The following is a 21053-nucleotide window of genomic DNA, read 5'->3' on the forward strand; positions in this document are numbered from 1 at the left end:
CTAAAGTAGTCTGTACACTAATGGGCTCCTTATTGACCTTCGAACCTTCAGATGATCTCTGCCCCCAGGAACTGTCGCCACAAAAACAAACAAACAAAATAATGAAGGCTCCTTCCTTCCACTTGCAGAAGACTGTCTAGAAAATGATGGTAGAGCATCTCAAAACCCTGTTATTTTTTTGCTTTCTAAATTTTGTGTGTCACATCCCCCAAGAGTGTTTGCATTTATATTTTTGAAATTTAGCTGTAATTGTAAACATAATATATGAATACATTCTCATTGAAAAACACAAATTGTAGTTAAAGCTAATCTCCCTTGACTATTACCCATAATCCTTTTCACCTACCCAGAGGTAACCACTATTAGCAGTTTTGTGTACTCCATTCTTGAATGGTATCATTCTGTGCTTTTTCTACCCAGTGGAATTGTACTGATGAATTGTCCTGTAGTTCCCTGATTTCACTCAGTGAAATGTGGGATTTATCCACATTGATATGTGAAGCCCTAGCTCATTCTTTTTTTTTTGCATTAAAAAATTTATTTATATTAAATTAATTAACATATAGTATATTATTAGTTTCAGAGGTTGGGTTCAGTGATTGATCAGTTGCATAATAACAGCCAGTGCTCATTACACGTGCCCTCCTTAATGTCCATCTCCCAGTTATCCCATCCCCCCACCCAACTCCTCTCCAGCAACTTTCAGTTTGTTTCCTAGAGTTTAGAGTCTCTTACAGTTTTTCTCCTTCTCTGATTTCATTGTTTTATTTTTTCCTCACTTCCCCTATACTCCTGTTTTGTTTCTTAAATTCCACATATAAGCGAAATCATATAATTATCTTTCTCTGATTTATTTTGCTTGACAAAATACCCTCTAGTTCCATCCATGTCATTGCAAATGACAAGATTTCATTTTTTTGATGGCCGAATAGTATTCCCATAGTTCAATTGCTCTGTTGTAGGGTAGCTCTATTTTCAACTTTTTGAGGAATCTCCCTACTGTTTTCCAGAATGGCTGCACCAGTTTGCATTCCTACCAACAGTGTAAGAGGGCTCCCCTTTCTCTGCATCCTCGCCAACATCTATTGTTTCCTGAGTTGTTCTTTTAGCCATTCTGCCTAGTTCATTCATTTTAAGTGAGAATGGTTTTCCACCTTAGGGGCATACCACATGGGGATATAATAAGGATATACCATGTAGCCATTCTATCTTGACATTTAGGTCATTTCCAGTGTTTTGCTGTCACAAGCAGACTGTGTTAAACATCTTTGTGTACTGTGTGGGGAACCTCACAGAAAACGCTGGGCTCCATTCATGTAAGAGGTTATGAGGTGGCGCCACATTGTTCTCCAGGTGGCTGTGCCAGACTATTCTGCTCCATTATCTTTGGAAGTGTTTCTTTCATTTATCAGTGTTTAATTTTATCAACTTTTAAGCTTGGCCAATCTGATGAGTATAAGTGGCTTCTTATTGTTTTAATGTGGTTTGCTCGGATTCTATTTTTGTTGTTCATTTGTAATTGTTCCTCATTTATCTGTTGCCCATCTTGGAGTTTCTTGGCTTTTCTCTTTATTTAAAAGATTTTCTTTCATACTTCTTTTTGTTTTTTAATCTCCTTAAGTTTTTAATGTTAGTAGAATCAAAATTTTTTCATTTTGGCTCTTGTTTACTGACTCTTGTCTAGGAAGACATTTCTTTTCTTTTTTTTTTTTTTTTAAGATTTATTCATTTATTTTAGAGAGAGAGTGAGTAAGCAGGGGAGGGGTAGAGGGAGAGGGAGAGAGAGAATCCCAAGCAGTTTTTACACTGAGTATGGAGCCTGATGTGGGTGGGGCTTAATCCCAGGTCACCGAGATCATGACCCAAGCTGAAATCAAGAGTTGGAAGTTGGGGATCCCTGGGTGGCTCAGCGGTTTGGTGCCTGCCTTTGGCCTAGGGCACGATCCTGGGGTCCCGGGATTGAGTCCCATGTCGGGCTCCTGGCATGGAGCCTGCTTCTCCTTCCTCCTGTGTCTCTGCCTCTCTCTCTCTCTCTCTCTCTCTCTCGGTCTATCATAAATAAATAAATCTTAAAAAAAAAAAAAAGAGTTGGAAGTTTAACTAACTAAGCCACTCAGGCGCCCCTAGGAAGACATTTCTTATCTTGAAGTTATAAATAATTTCCCCTCTTTTCTGCTGAGACGGACATGTAGTTTTGCCCATTTACATATAATATATTATTATAAGTAGGCTTTTTTATTTATCTGGAGCATAATTTTTTGTATGGTATGAAGTCAGGACAAGGAGGGGAGGGATAACTCTAATATGGCCCATGCTAGTTCTCCAAACCCCTAAACCTTGGACTCTGGGATGGCTATATCTGCCTCAAGGTGCCTTCTACAGGCTAAGGAATGTGCCAGAGGGCTGTCACCTTCAAACATGCCCAAAGGTTAGGGATGACCTGTGAGGCAGAAGACAGAATTCTGCCCTTGATTTCTTTATTCCAAATGGAGAGCAAATGAACTCAACAGCATTTTTGCAATAATTCATCTTAGCCTTGCTGATTCAAAACATCCCCTGATCATAGACAGAACCTTCCTATTTACTAAAAAACAACATTCACTATCTTTTTATTCCTCTATCTTTTTATTCTACTTTGGAGTTAAGAGAAAAAAATACCTCCACATACTTACATACAGAAAAAGGTGATAAGCAACACACCCCCATACTATCCTCTGAGTAAAGTGAAACAAATGGTTTGATGTTAATAACCTTTTGTTTTTAGCTCAAAGTAAAAAAAGAGCAGTGTTAAAAATAGAAATACGAGGCTCCAAATGGAGTCACTTGTGCAAAGCCCCATGTCGCAAACCAGGACTTAATGCCTAACCTAACTGCAGCTCCAAACTCTCCCAGGAGTGGTATTTTAAACCAGTCTGCAATTTCCTAATCAACAGTGGTAATGTAAACTGAAGGACAGACCCAAGCCCTTCCCCAAGAGGAAGGTGACCCAGCCTGAAACAAATCTTTCTTTTCTTTATCATGTCCTTGTCCCTACTCCCTTCTGCCTCTGCAGGTCTCCCATGTTGTACTGCTCCTTGGAGCTCCTTTCTACTTGCTGGTCAAGATGCTGGCCCATTCAGAAACTGTTGGCCAATTAGACTTTCAAGTTTACTCAGTTGAATTGTGCTTCCTAAATAGCAGTACTTACAGGAAACAAACACAAGTGAACAAATCTAATATTTAAAAGCAGAATTTGGCTAAATGACTGGCTTGGAATTCCTTTGACTCTGCAGCTTCAAGCAATGTGTCCTTGAATAAATCATTTGACTCTTTAAATTCCCTCATCTGTAAATTGAGGATATGTTGAGACCTGCCTCTTGAGGCAGTTTAAGAGTCCATGGAGGTGATGCAAGCAAAGTCCACAGCAGATGCACATTTATTTTTTTTATTTTTATTTTTTAATTTATTTATGATAGTTACACAGAAAGAGAGAGAGAGAGAGAGAGAGGGAGGCAGAGACACAGGCAGAGGGAGAAGCAGGCTCCATGCACCGGGAGCCCGATGTGGGATTCGATCCCAGGTCTCCAGGATCGTGCCCTGGGCCAAAGGCAGGCGCTAAACCACTGCGCCACCCAGGGATCCCCCCAGATACACATTATAAAAATGTTGTTGGTGGGGAGCAGGCTTACCAGGTTACACTGCTCACCATAACAAAAAATCAGAGGGTACTGGAAGTACAGAGTGGGATTAAGGTAGCAGGATGTGTTGGCTGATTGTATCTGTTGGGGAACACAGCTCCTTGTACAATGCTCATGAAAGAGATGTCCACATGCTATGCCCCTAGGGGCACTTCAATTCCATGGGGTTTCTTGGGGCCTAACAAGCATGAGTGTTCTTAAAGTGGATAGAAACAATTGAAATTAGGAGATTTCCAAGAAATTCAAGACCTGGTATCCTTTGTGTGCATTGGTATCTTCTGGGTATACTTCAAGATGTTGAAGGATCAGGTTTTCATAGCTTTTAGCCTCTCGGACCTTCTTAGATTTGAAAACCCCTACCAATATCAGGCAGCACTGTGGCCTCTCCTGAGACCAATGCTTCCACCAGAGGGGGAACCTTAATGCTTCTCAAGAGTGGGAGAAGGGAACCTGGCCTTACACAGCCAGCCCCAACGCCCTTGCCAAAGCATGGCTTTCAGATAGCCAGAACCTGCTCTGTCTGGCGCACAGAGACCAAAAAGGACCCAGAGTCAGTCCTTGACTAATGACAGATAGGTGCTGAGGTATAAATGCCCCAGCTACTTCTCCTCTGATGGAGACAATTGAGAGGTGAGACTTATACTGTCCCCAAGCTCCCTTTAAGATGGAGCCAAAGTTTTCTTTGAGGGACTTTGCTTGAAATGGACTCTTGTCTGACCTCTTTGCTGCCCCACTCCACTTTGAGTTTCTCTTGGGAGCATTTCCTGATAAGCCACTTTGATACAAATCTTTAGCTCTGCACCTATTTCTGAGGAATCAGACTTAAGATAGCCCCCAATCTTCACTCTTGGCCTCTTTCACCATTTGAAGTGGATATTCCTGCCTGTGGGTTATTTCTAGAGCCAGAGGCTCTCTCAGATGCTCCCACCTAGATGTTACTTCCAGAATAAGAACCACATCTTTTTGCTCTCTGTTGTATCTTTGGGGCTCAGGCCAGTCCCTGGCACACATGAGTTGTTGAATGAATGAGTGCTCTTCCCCCTCTGCCTTCCTCTTGATAACTTCCCTGTTCATTTTCCTCCTAGACCAGGGCTAAATCAGGACACGGAGTGGGTGGAGCTCTAGCCAGTCCATGAGAAGCTCAGCTGGACCTGGTGGGGAAGTGACTGACATGGTAATAGCCATTAAAAGGCACTGCCCAAGCTTTTTCAACCATTCACCATCAACAACCATCTATGTGGCTTCAATTTGGAATGCACTCTTTTCTGATCCACTGTTAAGTTCTCATGGAGCAGAAGCCATTGGCTTTAAAACATGATCCCTCTAATGACTAAGTTGTAAACTGCTTCTACTGGCATCTAAGAGAAGCCCAAATTGGCTCTACATCACCAGATATTCAACACCAAGTACACAGAGTCTGTGAGAGCCTGGGAGGACCGTGCTGGTATAGGTGCTGCTCATTCTGTGCAACTTCTAGAGGCTGAGCTCAGAGTTTTTTGAGTTTTGTTTTTCACCATATTTGAAATGATTCTGCAAACACTGATGTAACTTTAAATTTAGTGTATCTGTGGTGGAGGGAGGGAGGGAGTTTTTTAAAGAGACACAGTGTCGGTAGTTCAATATATGAAACATGGAAGCAACTTGTGTGGCCACATCTTGACCAGTCATTCTGCTGAGGTCCTAATTTACTTGGTCAGTTGACTGAGACCAGTATTGTGTTAAATTCTTCAAGGACTCAGAAGTTACAGATTATCACCATCCTACTGCTTGTGGTTTTGAGTTTTAACGTTAAGTAATAAGCTAAATGGCAGAAGGGCCACAAAGGACAGAGTTCTCAGAGTCAGCACTGATGTCTGCTACAGTCCTGGTTAGTTTCAGCATTTGTATTTTAAATCCGGTTTTGCATTTGATTCTTTATATTTTTACAAAATATTTATAGAGTATGTAGTAAGCATTAGGTTCTGCAAGGGGGAAGAAAAACAAAGACATAGTATGCTGTATCAAATTGAAGGTACTGTTAATTATAAGGCACACTCTTATTTTATATGTCATCAAGAAAAAAAAGAGCTGCCAATTATAATTATGACACACCACTGACTGTAGCATACACATGTTTTCAGAGATGATACATTTAGAAATCAGTGACTCTTGGAACTCAAATGTGCTGATCTATGTCTTCATGGAGCTCAAGTTGGAGAAGCCTGAGGTTTTTAGTGGCTTGTTTGGCTGTCTTATCAGTGACAAACCTGCTGTGTGGGGGATTAGCATCTTGGAGTTTACAAAATGGGGGCTGGTGAGATGACCAGCAGGCACTCAGGCCTTCTGGGCTCCTTCTGGCATCCTGTCCAGGTGATAGGGCTCTCATGAAAGGCATTCTACCTTGACCATGGCTGGAAGCCTGGCAAGAGCAGATTTCTGCATCTTGAACAGGTCCTTCTGCCCCCTGGTCGCTGAGAAACATAAAGGTCGAAGCCCATTGCCATGGAAATATGCACTAAAATCTGAATGTGGTGCCCTTTTGGCCTTCAAGCATTCAGAGGACCTCCAAGGCCAACAGAGCTTTGGGTGGATTTACCACTGAGATCAACCTTGTCCATCCATACATCAGTTCAGCCACAAAGGGTTTGTTCCTACAGTTAACAAAACTATGCAAAACTCAATATAAAAAAGTTCTCTTTCAAAGTCATAGTTAGGCATAGTTAAGAAACCTACCTAAGGATCACTTGGAACGTCATTTTGTTTCACTCTTTTCTTTTGATTAAAGCCCAAACTCTGGACAGTCAGATGCGGAACACGTGGAAGATTGTTAAGTTGCAAATGATATTTTTTTGGCAGAAAACATAAAAAAAGGTTTTAATTTTATTGCCCTGGACATCTTTAGCCATTTTTGTATTAGGCTGAGCCAAATGAAATTGCAATTGTTTGAAGGCCAAAAAACTGTTGAATATTAGCAGTATCAAGCTTACATCTAACCTTGCAAAGTTAGACACACAGAGCTGGCTAACAGTGGATGTAACAGCTGGTTCAACACGGGATTCTTTTGTCCAATGACTATTTATCAGTCTCTGCCATTTGGAATTAGCTTTAACATCCTGTTGATTTTTTCTTTAATGATTTAAATCAATCTTTGACACACAGTCACTAAGTATTTGTATGAGAATTACAGTTTTGACTTTTGGAAATTATCTCTGAAGTTGAGGGCCATTCTAAGACATTGGCCAATTGTGGATCCCAGGCTTTCTGTGTGCATGAGGGAGGAAGTGTTCCTTAACCTCTCTGGAATTCAGCTTCCTCAAGCATTAAATAGATGTAGTATATATATGCAGTGGAATATTACTCAATCGTTATAAAGAACAATATCTTGCCACTTACAATGATGTGGATGGACTAGAGCGTATACTGCTAAGTGAAAAAAGTCAGAGAAAGACAAATACCATCTGATTTTACTCATGTGTAATTTAAGGAACAAATGAGCAAAGGAGAAAAAAGAGAGAGAAAGAAGCAAACCAAGAAACAGACTCTTAACTATTGATAGAGAACAAACTGAGGGTTACTAGAGGGAAGGTGGGCAGGGGGATGGGCTAGATGGGTGATAGGGTTTAAGGAGTGACATATCATGATGAGCACTAGATGTCATATGGAAGTGTTGAATCACTAAATCCTACACCTGAAACTAATATTACACTGTATGTTAACTAGCTGGAATTTAAATAAAAACTAATGAAGAGATCAATGAATTTTTAATGCCTCTTCTGACTCAAATTCTTGTTGATCACCAGCCATCGTTCTGTGCATTTCAGGGTGCAGTGGCATGAATGTTGTCACATTCACTTCCCTTTTATCACCTCTAGCTTCCTACTGAGCTTCACTGGGCTTTCTACAAGCAGTGGAGGAGAAATAATGACTCACCCTTTCTGGAAGACAATCTGAATGTATACATCATCAATTTATGTATGAAAACTGTTGGATTCAGCATTTCTAATTCTAGGAATTGATTCAAAGAAATAATCAGACATATAGTAAAGGATGTTCGAGGCAGTATCATTCATAATAGTGAACAAGGACTAAATATCTAACAACAGTGGACTGGTTAAAGTGTGGTATAGCAATATATTAGAATACTGCATAGTTATTGAAATAGCGATTCTGTTGCTCTTAAATATAGAAAACAAACTGATGGTGGTCAGGGGGAGGTGGGTGGACAGGTGGGTGGGATAGGTGAAGAGGGTTAAGAGGTATAAACGTCCTGTTATAAAATAAAAAGGTACTGAAGATAAAAGCACAGCATAGGAAATATGGTCAATAATATTGTAATAATGTGATATAAGGGTAGATGATAACTACACTTATCGTGGTGAGCACTGAGTACTATATAGAATTGCTGAATTACCATGTTGTACATCTAAAACATAACATTATATGTCAACTCTATCTCAAAAATAAATTTTAAAATGGTGATTCTGTTATATATTTATTGATATGTATAATACATGTCAGTATATCAATATAGTGATAAATTATTAAGTGGAAGAAAAGATGCAAAACAGCATGTATTCTCTGAGCCCATTTATGTAATATATTTATCTATGGATTTGTGTAATATAACAGAGCAAGATTCCAGATGCCTTAGCACATAAACACAGGGCTCATTTCCAGATGGAGCAATTAGTGGTGGTAATCTTGTCTTCCTTCTTTATATTTTTCAGTTTTTCTGCAATAAGCATATTTTTCTTCCCTTAGGAAAAATAGCTATCTTCATTTCAGGAAAAATAGAAGTAAAAGAGTAATTCAATGGGTGGGATTCATATGTAGAGACTGGAGTTAACCGCACAGTAATTAGACAAATTTTCTTGAGAGCATGTGGGCCCTGTGATCTACTACTCTGCTGACAGGTACTTAGATTTGCCAAACCTAGAGCCAGTGATACATCAGCTGGTTGGTGTAGGCCTTAATAAAACAAAGGAAATAAGATATCCTGCCAATGGCCATGGCTGAGGTACAGAATTACATTCCTCATTTCCTGAGGCCAGGGCCTTACCAAGAAGAGTGGCACCACACCTACACAGTGTAGGTGGATTCAAACTTTTTTGATGAATCCTCTCAGCTGCCTGCCAGGGTTGACCTCAATATGGAATAGAAGGCCCTCCTCATTCCAAAACATCAGTTTATATATAGGGAAGTGTTCTCTCTCTCTCTCTCTCTCTTTTTTTTTTTTCTAGTTACAAAAAAAGGGAGTAAGCTCTGAGCTATAATTTCCGGTGCCCCACTGTTGCTATTCAACCCATTCCAAGTGCTTACCAAGGTCAAATGCCAAGAGAGTCCAGGGATATGTTCAAATTAGCACTTCCCCAAGAGTTTTTTGCCCAATGCCATCAGTGTAAGATGTGAGCAGGTGGGATTTCCAAATTGGATGCCTGGAAGCATCCAATGAAATCAGGTTAAACATTCACTTGAACAAAGTCATGGTGGGCTCCTAGGAACCTTTAAGATGCTGCTGTGCAGAGTGGGCCACCAGGAAAACAACGGGGCGTGCAGGATTCCACAGGCCTACTGCCCTACTACTCTTTGCTGATGACTATTTCAGTGAAGCAATGTTCTGCAGAAACTCTTAAAGAAATGCTGACTTATCAGGATGCTGACATGGCCTCTGGAGACAATAACTGCTGTATGCAGAATCTTGGTTTTAATTGCAATAAAAACAAAACCATGAAAAAGCCACTAGGAATGCATGGAGTAAAGATTCAAAGGGGAGAGAACTGAAGAGGAAGCATGAATTTGTGACTTGCAACATTAAAGTGAAAATTTTGAAATAGAACCTTAAAAACTTATTTTCTGTAAATTGAGTATGATAATGTACTCTGAGCACATATATTTAGTTTAGGGAAGGAAGAAGGTGGAGGGATTATGAAAAGGGAATTTGGACTTTTAGAAAATGTGAAGGCCGGTCATTTTGGTCTTGTGAAGATGATTAATAACTCTGAGGCAATGAATCACTGAGGCTTTGAAACTTGTTAAAATGCCAAAGTTCTGTTTGTTCCTCATCTGGAACTGGAGCTTTGATGCATAGGTCCGTGGAGGCAGCCTGGACTCAGGATTTCAGATAGGATATGCTAGCAGGTATGGTTAGTGCCCTGCCCATAACCCTGGGAGGCCACTGCTCCGGTAGCCTGTGATGGCTTTCCTCTGCAAATACCTAGAAGACTCTCCTCAAGGCCTGTGGATACTCTGGTCAGAGGAACTCAGAGCAGGGTGACATCTGGTTCATACATACCCCAGCCTCTTCCCCCTGGAGGGACTACACTGATACTACACAGTTTTCTAAGACCAAGCCCCAGAGGCTGCCTTCCCTTCTCTGTCACACTCTTCTACCTGAGTCCCTGTGATCACCTCCAAAATAGTCTACTGGTATTCACATACTGTCTCTGAATCTGCTACTGGAAAACCCAACCAATGCTTTTCTTTTTGCTATAAATTCACAGCACAACCTCTTAGGCTATTTCTTCCACGTTAGACATCCAGGTGCTTTCACCAGCCCTCAGGGCCTTTACCTCTCCCTAGTATTCCCACATAATGGGTATATGGGGGTGCAGATGATTTCAAGGCTGTTTTGGTTTAGTTTGTGTGACCAGATTTGGACACAGTGTTTCAATGCTAACCTGGTCTCATCTCCTCTAACACACACATACACACACACACACACACACACACACACACGGATAAAGAGGTTTGCAACTCTCTTATCACCATTACAAATAAAACTAACAGAAAATATCCACCAGACCAGTATTTCTCAAAGTGGAACATGCACATGCATCACCTGGAGAGTTCATTAAAATGCAGGTTCTGACTCCTGGGTCTGGGGTAGGGCCTGGGATTCCACATTTCTAACAAACTCCTTGGCCTGATTGAAAGCCTATACAAGGAACAAGGTTCTAATGGGAGCCCAGAGGATAAAACCAGTGCTTTTGATGTCAGCATATTCGGCATCTTGTCCAACTGGCCACATAAGGGATGCCTAACATATACTGGTGAAATCAATTCTTGCAATTGTTATATTAATAATTCAGTCCACTAATTTAATTGAGCTGCCTAGCTACAGATAAAACAACAGCAGCTGTTCGGTGCAAATTTGCAAAGATAAATCTTCCTGATGGTGGGAAAGTACACATTGGGACACTGATGATGTCAACACACAGCATGGGTAGATAGGTAAATCAGAAAAGTGAGTCACTGTCCATGAACAGACACTTCTCCAAAGAAGACATACGAATAGCTAACAGACACTGAAAAAATGCTGAACATCACTAGGCCTCAGGGAAATACAAATCAAAACCACAATGAGATACCACCTCACACCGGTTAGAATGCCTAAAATTAACAACTCAGGAAACAACAAATAATGACGAAGATTCGGAGAAAGGGAACCCTCTTACACTGTTGGTGGGAATGCAAACTGTTGCAGCCACTCTGGAAAACTGTGTGGAGGTTCCTCAAAAAGTTGAAAATAGAGCTGCCCTATGATCCAGCAAATGCACCACTAGGTATTCATCCAAAGGATACAAACATAGTGATTCAAAGGGCACAGGCTCCCCAATACTTATAGCAGCCATGTCCACAACAGTCAAAGTATGGAAAGAGCCCAGATGTTCATCGATAGATGAATGGTTAAAGAAGATGTAGGACACACATACAATGGAATATTTCCCACCCATCAAAAAAATCTTACCAATGACATGGAGGGAATTAGAGGGTATTATACTAAGTGAAATAAGTCAGAAGAAGACAAATACCATAGGATCTCACTCACATGTGGAATCTAAGAAACGAAACAGATGAATAGAGGAGAAGGGAGGGAAAAATAAAACAAGATGAGAACAGAGAGGGAGGCAAACCATAAAAGACTCTTAACTCTAGGAAATAAACTGAAGGTTGCTGGAGTGGAGGTGGGTGGTGGGATGGGGTAACTAGGGGATGGGCATTAGGAAGGCACGTGATGGAATGAACACTGGGTGTTATATGCAGATGATGAACCACTAAATTCTACCCATGGAACTAATAGTACATTATATATTAACTAACTTGGATTTAAGTAAAGTAAAAATGTGAGTCACTGTCAACTCATTTACTGGAGACCTGCTCCTTTTAGGGTACTGGGCTAAATGGACAAGTAAAGACGTATAAGACATTTTCCTTGTCCCGGAAAAGGTTTACAATGTGATAGGGAAGGTAAGACAGAAATAAGGAACAGGAACACATGCCTGGTGAGTGGTCACAGACGTTAGTAATGCCAACAACTTGCATTTGCTCGACATAACCTACCTGACCCTTTGGATCACTAAATAGGTTGCACTGTTACTAAAGACCTTGGCTCCTCCTAGCTAGCAAACACAGGGAGCTGCATTTTGCAAGACAGACTTGGGTTTCACTTCAGCCCTAGCCTGGACCCTTCACATACACACACACACACACACACACACACACACACACACACCCCTTGTGGGTTGTGTGCCCCTAATTAGAAAAGTTTTAATATTCTGATTCAGGGCGAGAGAACTAAGAGCATGTTCTTTAAAAACAGAATCTGACCCATGTTTGTAGCAGCATTACTTGCAAGAGCTAAAAAGGGGGAAGTAACCGAAATGGACATCGATGGATGAATGCATAAACAAAATGTGGTATATACAGACAACGGAATGTGCTTGTTCCTTAAAAAGGAAAGAAACTCTGACACTTGTTACAACTGGAGGAAAATTGCACTGAACGAAATGACCCAGACACACAAAGACAAATAGTGTAGGATTCCACTCATATGAGATACCTGGAATAGTCAATGCATGGAGACAGAAGGCAGAATGGTGCTTACCAGCAGCTGGGAGGAGGGCTTAGTGTTTAATAGGGTCAGAGTTTCAGCTCCAGAAGATGAAAAAGTTCTGGATTTGAATGGTAGTCATATTGGCACAACAATGAGATTGCAGCACTGTGAGCTGTTCTATGTCACAAACTGTTCACTTGAAAATGGTTAAAATTGTATATTTTATGTTGTGTTTGTTTTGCCTCAGAATCTATGAAAGTCAGACAACTGGGTATCAGAGTTTTTGTAAATGTATGCTGTAGAAACCATCTTTGGAGGAAATGATCTATAGTAACCCAGCAGCATTCTTTAAACTCTGGGTTCCCCTAAGAAGGTAACGATCACCTAAAGCAATGCACAAGAGAGGCATGAAATGTAAAGCAGAGTAACCCTCTTGACAGTGTTTTCACTGATCCCATATAGATATGGACTAAGGGCTAACCGTGTGCAGGCACATTCAGGTGGTGCCTCTTGATGGGAGGGAGGCGCAAAAAGCAGCCCCCTCTGCCATGCCTCTTCCACATCTTGACATCTCCTGTTTCCTGATGACACCAGACACTCAGGAATGGACAAGAAAGGCTTGCTGTTCACACACATAGATTAGGAACTATCATCCTAGCAAAGAATCCTGGGATTCTTTCTCATGTTGGACAGGCCTTCTGGGGTCAGGTAGTGGAGTTAAGATGCCCAAGGGGAAAGACCTGGCCCACCCACAGAAGCATAGGCCTGGGGACACCTGGGTGGATCAGCAGTTGAGCATCTGCCTTTGGCCCAGAGTGTGATCCCTGGATCCGGGATGGAGTCCCACATCAGGCTCCTTGCAGGGAGCCTGCTTCTCCCTCAGCCTATGTCTCTGCCTCTGTCTCTCATTGTGTCTTTCATAAATAAATAAAAATCTTAAAAAAAAAAAAAAAAAAAAAAAGAAGCATCGGCCTGGAGCAGGAGAGCTGGGTGGAACCCCATGTGTCTCTCTTTTGTGTCTATGAGCAATGTCTGCAGCTCCTGTCCTGTTTGTAACAGTGCATTTTGGTTCAGATGAGAAAGTTGTCTATGGCCAGACTTTTGTTTAGGTCAGTTAATGGAAGGGATGGAGGAAGACTTCTGGAGTGAAGTCTGGAACACTAGAATCTGCTTTTAATGTTCAGCTTAATTTAATCACCAAAATACAAGTGGATACTCTGAAAAGGGAGCAGGGGGCCACAGACATCTGCAGGGTGAGGAAGTAAGAGCTGAAGAGAGAGCCCTGCAGGTCCTTTGATCAATGCCACTGCCAGCCCACGTCACCTGCCCCATGGCCATGGTTGGCTGCACATCCATGCACTGGGCTCACCTCCTGAGAATCGTCTATTCTGATGACCAAGGGATTGATGTTTTTGACATCATACATAAAGCGCCATTTAGAACCAGCACCAGGCAGGTTGACTTTGTGAGAATTCATCAAGCTGGATACTGATGTGAGCACTCTCTACATGTATGTCACACTGAAACAAAAAGTTAAACATATAATAATAAAGTGAATAAAATGATGTCATTTGAAGATTCAAGAATCATGACCCCTAAGTGCACATGTGAACCTGGGATGAATCCAGAATGAGAGGAAAAGAAATTCCATAAGGACATAACTGGGCAATTACCAAACATTGATAATGGACTGTAGGCTAGAGCAGTGTTGTAGCCATGTTTAATTGCTTGGTTTTGAACATTTACTGTGAATATGTAAGAGAATGTCCTTGCTCTTAGGAAATACACATGGAAGGGTTTAAATGGGTGTGATGTCTCCACTGAGTTCTCAAATGGGTCAGAAAATATATTACATATATGACCACATATAGAGAGGCAAAACTTATATATTTATGGAATAGTTACATATTTATACAATTGCTTGTGCATGTATATATGTAGAAAGAGAGAAAGAGAGGGTGCCTGGCTGGTTTAGTCGCTAGAGTATGCAACTCTTGATCTCAGGTTTGTGAGATCAAGCCCCACGTTGGGCAAGGAGCCGACTTAAAAAAGAAAAGAAAGAAAGAAAGAATAAAGAGAGAAAGAGAGTGATCAGGAAAATGGGACAAAATATAAACAACTAGGGAATCTGGAACTGGGAAAATGGGTATAGAGGAGTCCCTGGTATTATTCTTGTAACTTCTATGGATATTTGAAATTATATAGTACACACATATATATACATGAAATTATACATACATACATGAAAGTATATAATACAAGGAATTGCTCGTGCTACTCTTACAACTCTTCTGTAAATTATATCAATAACCTCCTTCTTCTACTCTACCTAGCCTGAAGGGGGAAAAATATTAAAACGATGCACACAAGAATGAAAACCCAGCTGCCAGGAACCACTTCCCTAATTCCTGCTAGCACATCTCCAAAGCTCACTATCACATTCTTATTGTTGGGAAATCTGTCCTTTGGAAAGCTCAGTAAGCTATGTTCCTTGTCCTCAAAAATCTATAACCCTTTGCCTTTGGAACACAAGCCAGAGGAAGTTAGCTGAGGCAGACTGAACCTCTTCCTGTCTAAGGCTGCTGAGCCTGGACACCTGGCTGAGCCACGGCCCCTGTGCATGCCAGCCACACCCAGCAGAGCCCCCAGTGGAGCCAACTGGGCAGTGGCCACCGGGCAGGCCTGCTGAGCTACCTGCTGAGCCCTGGAACCACACATGCCTGGTAAGAAGGCCAGCTTAGGATCCCCCCACTTGTAGGACCTATGGGGCCATCTGGGAAAGGGGCAGGGGTAACTTGGTGGGAGGATAGAAGGGAAATAGCATAAGGAAGCTGCCCAGCACGTTCGTGGGCATGAGAACCACAACCACAGTCAGCCCAGGCCAGCAGCGCGGAACACCTGGAAGCACACACATACTCATAAATGCTCATCTTTGGGGCCCCTGGCTGGCTCAGTCAATAGAGCATGGGCCTCTTGACCTCAGGGTTATGAATCTAAGCCCCACATTGATGTAGATATTATAAAGAAATAAATTAAAAAAAAAAAAAGAAATAAACTTAAAAAAAATGCTCATCTTTGATGGCCTCACCCAGCACTCGGGCTACCATGTTTCCAGAAAGGAAACAATTTAAATTTCATCAGAAATTTAACTCTTTCATCAGAGTTAACTTCTGTGTCTCTCGGGAAAAATAAAAATCTATTTTGAATTACAAATAAAGGGTGGTGGATCAAAATTTTTCAGTATTTGGGAAACTCTAAATGCATTTAATATGGTCTTGGGGGTAGGGCAGGAAAGGACTGTGGGGTAAGTGTCTGGGGTGGAGGAGACAGTGAAGGTAGCCCAGAGGAGATTATAGAATGGACTGCTCTGGTGACAGGTGTATTTGTTTTATGTCCCCTGGTAGATTCCTAGCAAAAACATGGCAGCAAGCACAGTGATCCCTGTGTGTATTTCTTTCTGTTGCCCACATCTCAAGTCTGGCTCCTTCGAATACAGTTGACCCTTGAATAACACAGGTTGGCACACTGACTCCCTTGCACAGTTGAAAATCCAAGTATAATTTTGGACTCCCCCAAAACTTAATTAATAGCCTGCTGTTCACTGGAAGCCTTAACATAGTCAATGAACATTTGGTATTATATACTGTATTCTTACAATACGGTGAAGTAGAGAAAAGAAAATGTAATTAGGAAAATCATAAGGAAGAGCAAGTACATTTACAGCACTATAATACACTTATTGAAAAAACTCCATGTATAAATGGATCTGCACATTTCAAACCCGAGCTGTTCACGGGTCAACTGCAGCAGGTACTCAACAAATGACTACAATCTCTCCAAGAGAAGGGAAGGTGGAACATTCATCTCTTCTGCCTGGGAGTAATTTCTGCCTTTTTGACTGGATTCTGAAAAGCTTTGTACTTAGTCATAAATGATGTCTTTGGGTTACTTGAGTTGTTCCTAAAACTCATTCACTTGCATGCTGGGAATGAGAAATTCATTCCACAGCGTTATTCTAGTTTCCAGTGGGTTATGTTTTCCCCCATTGCTTTGATGTCCAAAGTCTTTCTAGAGGTCCTACATACAGAACCTAACATAATCCTTGGATGACTCTTGTCAGGTCTTGAAAAGATAGCACTATGGATGTGATGGTGGAGAAGCTGAAGCTGTCCTAACTTTGGGGAAGTCTCAGCAAGTCCATTTCACACACCTCAGGAAAGGTAAAGAGATACACTTTGCTAGCTTTAGCCAATGTTGGCTACCACTTAAAGAGTGGCCTTCTCTGCAGCAGGTACTATACTATACATCATATCATCTAATCTTCACATAGTCCTGGTGCGACAGGCAGGGACTTTTAGTCCCATTTTGCAGAGGAAACTGAGGCTCTGAGAGTTTTCTCTTGGCAAGCAGCTGGTACTGGTAGCCAGGATTCTCAGATTTGCAAACCCATGACCTTTCCACAGTACCTCTCCCATTTTTTTTAAAGTTCTTATTTTAATCACTTGATGCTCATCATGAAAAGAGCACTGTTTAATCCCCATCAACTATTTAACTCATCCCCCCACTCTTCTCCCCTCTGGTAACCATCAGTTTGTTCTCTATAGTTAAGAGTCTCTTTTCTTTTTCTCTTTCTTTCTTTTCTATATAAGCTGTACACTGAGTGTGGTACTCAAACTGATGACTCCAAGATCAAGAGTGGCATGCTCTACTGACTGATCAGCCAGGTGCCCCAAGAGTCTGTTTCTCGGTTTGTCTCTTTCTCTTTTTTTTCCCACTTGCTCATCTGTTTTGTTTCTTAAGTTCCACGTATGAGTGAAATCATATTGTATTTGTCTTATTCTTTTTTGCAGCTGAATAGTATTCCATTGTATATATACCCCACATCTTCTTTATCCATTCATTGATCAATGGACACTTGGGCTGCTGTCATATTTTGACTATTGTAAGTAATGCTGCTACAAACATAGGGGTGCATGTATCCCTTTGGATTAGCATCTGTATTCTTTGTATAAATAGTAATGTTTAACTTTTTAAGGATCCTCCATACTGTTTTCCAGAGTGACTGCAGCAGTTTGCATTCCTACCAGCAGTGCAAGAGGGTTCTTTTTTCTCCACATTCTTGCCAACACCTGTTGTTTCTTGTGTTTTTGATTTTAGCCATTCTGGTGTGGCTACACATTCTGTGTAGCCAATGGTGTAAGGTTATTACCATTGTAATTTTGATTTGTATCGAGGGGATACCCATTTTTGATGTACTAAAAGTAAAACTGGGCTTCATTACATTGGAAAAGGTTGACATGTGCACCCCTGCTAAGCCTGTATTGGCTGTACCCAGGATGAACTTAGTAGCTTCCTCTCAGACCCTGCGGCTCTCCTAGAACCCATCTTCCTCCTCTAGGAGCTCAGCCTTCCTGACTTCTGTATCCTCTTTGACTCGTGGGCACTTCCTTCCCTCTGCAGATAAGTGGAGTCTGAGGCTGCTCTGAGTGTCCAGCTGAAGGCTTGACCGGAAGTCAGGGCTGATGGCTGATACGGAACTCTTCCTGGTGAGTGCCCAGGAAAACCCTCTGCTGCCTTATCTAGAGCTGTGAGGAAGCTCTGATGGTCAGTCCAATGTGTATGTCAGGTATCAGAGGTCCCTGGTGACCTCCAGACATACTCAGCTATGCTTTGTCCAACTTGTTCACATGGGTCTGTCCTACCTTTATGGTTAAAATGCTTCCAACGTTTAAACATAAAGTGTATTTCATGCAAAAATCAGGAGATCTACACAAAAACCCAAGTTTAAAAGTTCAAAGGCTTTTAGCTTCTTGAAAATTAGAAACACTGTGCTATCCTGGTGATGTCACCCTCTTGGTGTGGGACATCTACTCTTCAGTTTGCTGCAGTCTCCACTATTCCCTAGTGTTCCTAGTACTAACAGCCAAATTGTTGTTGCCATTTGTCAACTTTCGCCTGGGTTGGCTTTACTGGTTTACATAATCCACCTGGCCCCTGTATGTATCAGAGGTTGAAATCTCCGGTGTATTTATTCTAGCTGTTTCTGACAACCCATATAAGGCAGGCAGTGTGATTCAAAAAAGAGAATGGGCCCAGCCCTCAGAAACCAAGCTCTTATGGGCAGTGCATGCATCTGTTCATTTGTTAGTGAAGACATGGCTACCCATCCCCAAGATTGACTTTGAGAATTGGGTGGCAAAAATGCAATTATCTCCCAAGTCAGCGGTCAGCAGACTTTTTCTATAGAGAGCCAGAGAAAAAAATATTTTAGGACTCACAGGCAATAGTCTCCATAGGAACTCAGTTCTGCAGCTGTGAACAGAAGCAGCAGTAGACAATACATAGAGGGATAGGTGTGGCTGTGTCCCAATGATCAAAACAGGTGTTTGCTGGGTCACAGTTTGCTGACTTTGTCCCAATTGTCACCCTTCCTCTGCTGTTCCTCTCCAGTTCTCACCACATCTTTCAGGTACAGGGGTTATTTCAAAAGTATGGAGCAGGCCTAACAACAAATAAGTAAGAGTTTACAGTCTCTCTTCCTTTACCGCCTTCTAAAAGTGAGGTGTCAGCTCCAGCCTCCTGTTTGCTGTGCGGTTTCGAACTAAGGTACTGAAAAGGAGAAAATAAAGCTCAAGACTCCAGAGAGACCAAGACACTGTGCACAATAAAGATGAGAAGGTGGAGTTGAGGCAAAGAAAACCAGAGGGGATCAGGAGACTCAGGGATGAGTGTTGAAAGAGTGAGGAGGGAAGGGAACTCCTGGGTACATGGACAAGGTGCAGGGTACCACCAGCAAGCCAGCTGCAAGTGGACTGAGTGGGAGGTGGCTCGGGGTCCTTTGAGGGACCCCAGGCAAGATCTGGGCTGCACTTCTGTTTTCTTGGTTAATGGAATACAGACAGAGCACTAATCCCAAGTGAGCTTTCTTTTTTTCTTTTTTTAAAGATTTCACCCATTTATTCATGAGACATACACACACAAAGACAGAGAGAGAGAGAGAGAGAGAGAGAGAGATAGAGAGGCAGAGACACAGGCAGAGGGAGAAGCAGGCTCTATGTAGGGAGCCTGACATGGGACTCAATCCCGGGTCTCCAGGATCAGGCCCTGGGCTGAAGGCGGCGCTAAACCGCTGAGCCATCAGGGCTGCCCTTCCTCAAAACCCTTCATGGTGTCCAACTGCACTAACTGCCAACTCCTCGTCCAGCCAGCATGCCAGTCCTCCCCAAGCATCCGCACAGGCAGCCCTGCCTCTCCTCCCCATCCTTCAAGCTCAGGTTTCTCTGTTATGTTTCCCCCATCTCTGCAGACTCAGTACCCAGGACCAGCCCTGTCACTGTGGGTGCTGAATAAATGAATAATGCATATATAATACACACATATACACATTACACATTTTTCATGCATTCAGCATATTTATTGAACACCTACTATTAAAGAAAGGCCAGGCACCAAGCTAGTCCCACAGGATGCCAATTCAGGATAGTGGGTGCTAAATACACATGCACACTTTTTTTGCTTTCGTTTCCTTTAGTTTCAGAAGGCACACCCCAGAGATAGTCAGAGAGACCTCAGAAATGAGTTATTTCCTAATATACATGGAAGACCAGGATTTCTTGGCCTCAGCATGATGGAAATTTCGGGCCAGATAGTTCTTTATTGTTGGGGGCAGCCCGTGCATTGTAGGGAGCCAGCCAGTCCCACCTCCACCCATGGTGTAACTATAAAAAATACTTTCAGAGAACAAGTGGCTTAAACTGAACTGGCTGTCCTGGAGCAGACCTCAAGTGAGCTGCATCTTTGAGACATTAGCATCTGGGGACATTCTGAAACAACTACAGAATCTGGAAGTTGAATGCAAAAGTAAGCAATGCCTCTGGCTTGTTTCCAAGTGAACATTAATAATGCACACAGAATGTCAACACATGGATGTAACACGGCCACTAGCCACCAGGTCTGAAACAAGACAGAACACAGGATGCCCAAACCACAAAAATGACTAAATGGCCCCCTCTTCCGACACTGAGTGCTGGCTGCTTCACCGCAGCTACCTCTGGCTTCCTTCATTCCTCCTGCCTTCTAGATAAAAATTATTAAGCTACTCAATCAACCAAATTGTCCTAGCTTCCTGATAACACTCAAATCCTCATTCAGGGTTGCCAGATAAAATACAGAATACCCAGTCAAATTTCAATTTTAGATAAACAATGGATCATTTTTTTTTTAGTATAAGCATGTTCCCAGTATTGCATAAAATGCATTGCCTCTATATATGCTAAATCTGAAATTCAGATTCAGCTAAGTATCCTGGATTTTTCTTTCCACCTCTGCAACCCTTCGTTCCTTGGAATTAGCCAGCACAAACCCAAATCCTATAACAAACCCCTCCCAAGTCCCTCTTACTGAGACTTCCCTTCCTACCCCCATGCTTCTTCTGGTGTCTTCTCCCTGGCTGCAGCAAGTTACAAAACCCAATTCAGGTGAAGGATGTATTCAGGGTGGTCTCTGAGAAGAACGATGCTCACTGTACAAGGCAGGAAACTCTGAGAGGCGGCTCTCCGAAAGGG

At 42.0% G+C, this 21053-nt stretch overlaps 1 protein-coding gene and 1 long non-coding RNA gene across 11 annotated transcripts in view; one reads left to right on the forward strand and one right to left on the reverse strand.

The window, feature by feature from the left end:
- Positions 1-21053, reverse strand: part of RIN2 (Ras and Rab interactor 2) — a 218767-nt gene that overhangs the window by 71298 nt on the left and 126416 nt on the right. The window lies entirely within an intron of this gene.
- The window catches only part of LOC111092136, a 51836-nt gene that overhangs the window by 20741 nt on the left and 10042 nt on the right, over positions 1-21053 (forward strand). For 2 of the 3 annotated variants that reach the window (XR_005377498.1, XR_005377497.1), the window contains exon 3: positions 17950-18035. This is a non-coding gene — a long non-coding RNA (uncharacterized LOC111092136). Of the gene's footprint in view, positions 1-17949; positions 18036-20226; positions 20350-21053 lie in introns of all 3 variants that reach the window. The other variant, XR_005377499.1, reaches the window with a different exon arrangement.

This window comes from Canis lupus, chromosome 24, assembly GCF_011100685.1.
Source record: "Canis lupus familiaris isolate Mischka breed German Shepherd chromosome 24, alternate assembly UU_Cfam_GSD_1.0, whole genome shotgun sequence".
Classification (NCBI taxonomy): domain Eukaryota; kingdom Metazoa; phylum Chordata; class Mammalia; order Carnivora; family Canidae; genus Canis; species Canis lupus.